Below are 3,239 nucleotides of genomic sequence, written 5' to 3'. Positions count from 1 at the left end.
CAACTCCATTCCGCCCACCATGCATCATCACCCCAGAATTCTATGTTCTCCGTCTGCTGTCTCTCTGTTCACATATAAATTGCACACCATTCACCTTGCACATCGGATAAACTCTTGACATTATCGGCTTCATCGGTAGAAGTCTTAGTTTGTGCGACCAATTTGGGTGACCATTAAATTGAATATGATTCATCTGCAACCAACCATTCAACTGTAAATATGGATAATTATACAATAAACATAAACACGTACATAAATATTGAATTACGTATCCAGCCGCCAAAATAGTTTGCGAACTCCCTGTTGTGGTATTCGAGATCACCTTGAATGTCTGGACAATATAGATGGATGTCTTTCCAGTATTCAACTTCTGGACAGTTAATCAATACCCACTAGTGGGCAATGACTAGCTCATGTGGTTGCAACTTGTAGGAGTCTGGCAAAATTCCATAAACTTCAACATCACTGGAGAGTATGAAAAGATTGAACTTCGGTACATCTACCAGTATGGTTTGCAGAGTTTCTTCAACGCTCCTAAATACAACTTCATGTAGGTGACGCAGTCGTGCGCAATATATGCTTCAGCTATACATCCTTCAGACGCGGATTTATTAGCCACATAATCTTTGTAGTCTCTAAGTTGCCTATAAATCAAATTGCAAAGTGTTATGATTATTGAACATGTATATTGAGGAATTCAGGTGTAAAAAACGTACATTTCCATGGGATACATCCAAGTGTAGTGTACTGGACCGGTAAGCAACAATTGCTCGGGAAGATGGATCATCAGGTGAGGCATGATATCAAAAAAATTTGTAGGAAATAGCCTCTCAAATTTACACATGATATAAATGATGTCCTCTTGCATTTCCCAGAGGTTAAATTTTTCACTTTCCGTGTGCATAACTTCTGGAAGAATCTTGCCAACGCTACTAACGGCTCCACCACCTGACGGGGAAGGAACGGTCGAATGAAAATAGGAAAGAGACGTTGTAGCAGGATATGACAGTCATGACTCTTCAACCCGTACATCTTATTGTCCTGGAAGTTCACACACCGGGCTATATTTCCTGCATAGCCTGAAAGATACTTCACACAACTCATCCACTTGAAAATTACGTTCTTCTGGTCAGGCTTCACGGTGTAAGGAGCTTGAGGCATTTTTTTCTTTCCTTCTTTCAACCATAGATGTCTTCTTAATTGCATTTTTTTTAGATCAATACGTGCCTTAGGACCGTCTTTCGTCTTCCCCTCTAAGTTCAGCACTGTGCCCACCACACTGTCGCAAACATTCTTTTCTATGTGCATCACATCTAGGTAGTGCCTGATCAACAACTTACTCCAATATGGGAGTTCCCAGAATATGCTCTTATGTGTCCAGAATTTGTACCTGTCGGGTCTTTCAGGTATTGCCGCTACAATATTAGGATGATTGCTGAGCTGCCCAAAATCGTACTCATTAAGCACTGCTAAAATTTCTTCCCCCGTCCATCTTTTGGGAGGCACACCGTTTTCTACGGTCCCATCAAATGCCTATGCATCGAGCCGCCATTCGTGATCATATGGAAGGAGAGTACGGTGACCCAATTTGTATATCTTGTTGCAATGACTGCTGCTCGTCTCATCGCTAAGGCACTCTGGACAAACCTTGTATCCCCTAACAACGTTGCCCGACAACATCTCACGGGTAGGAAAATCACTGATGGTACCAACAATTATGACATGCATCTGGAACATCTCGTGCATGTACTTGTCATAAGTGGGATGACCAACGTCCCACAAAAACTTAAACTCTTCAATCAAATGTCTCAAATACACATCGAGACACTTCCCTGGATAACTGGGCCCCGGAATCAACAAACTCAATATATTATATTCCTTCTTCATGCACATCCATAGAGGAAGGTTGTACGGTACCAAAATCACCGGCCATACACTGTATTGAAGACTCATGTTGCCAAAAGGGTTGAACCCGTCGGATGAAAGCCAGAGCCTCACATTTCGGACCTCTGACGCAAAACGAGGAAACTCCTTGTCTATATGCTTCCAAGCCTCCCCGTCAGCAGGGTGTATAAGGGTATCTTCGTCATGCAATTCCCTATCAGCGTGCCATCCCATAGCTTCGGCCGTATGTGAAGACATGTACAACCGCTCCAGCCTATCCCTCAACGGGAAATACCGAAGTACCTTCACAGGTTTCCTATTGCCTGCAGGAGTCAGCTTATACTTGTCAGTGTGACATACCGGACATGCGTCAAGGCCACCAAGGTCATTCCCTTCTAGATCTTTACCCTAGAAGAGAACGCAGTCATATCTGCATGCATGAATCTTGATGTAGGAAAGCCCAAGATCTTTCAGGATACATCGGACCTTATGATGAGTGGTAGGAAAACGATGACCGTGGGGCAGCATCGAAGCAGTGTATTGTAGATAATCATCAACAGCCTTCACGGTCGATTTTGTCTCAACTTTAATCTTCATTACGTCCATCACACTTTCAAGAACGGTCTTCTGACAACCGGGGTACACAGGGGTCTGTTGAAAAGCAAGCAGTTTGTTGTACTTGTCAATACCAGCAGTGTTGACAGCTCTAGGGAATGGCTGCACCGGCTCAGGCATACACTGTCCTTGAGCGCATACACCGCTCTCATAAGAAAACATGTCATTGATGAAGGCCGTTGTTGGATCGTTGGATGTACTGCCCGTCTCAGAAAATTGCCCATGATCATGCGGACCCCCTGATGATGTTTCACCGTGATATAACCAACATGTGTACTTCTCCCATAATCCATTACTCTTCAGGTGCTGCCATACTTTGTCAATCGCAAATCGATGCATATCGCTACGACACTGACATTTAGTGCACGGGCAATATAAAATTGTATTCCCGTTAGCATTAACAAGCGCATATTCCAGAAAACTCATAACTCTTTTACCATATCTTTTGTCCAATTTTGGAAGCGAAATCCAACTCTTATCCATATCCTGAAAATATAACAAAATATATATGTATAACGCTAGCTAATTATTAATTAAATTCTATGTCATATATAAAATTTCAATTCATTTAGTATATATTCTACGTACTACAACTAATTGATAACAAATTAATTAACACACATATATATATACTTAATAATTACATAACAATATTATATATATCAACATCATCACAAAATTATCATCAACAACTTCATACCATCAACACAATATTATAAATTAATTAACATATATATATA

This window comes from Fragaria vesca, linkage group LG5 (assembly GCF_000184155.1).
Source record: "Fragaria vesca subsp. vesca linkage group LG5, FraVesHawaii_1.0, whole genome shotgun sequence".
In the NCBI taxonomy this organism is placed as follows: domain Eukaryota; kingdom Viridiplantae; phylum Streptophyta; class Magnoliopsida; order Rosales; family Rosaceae; genus Fragaria; species Fragaria vesca.
The sequence above is the reverse complement of the archived record's forward strand: the minus strand, read 5'-3'. Positions refer to the sequence as shown.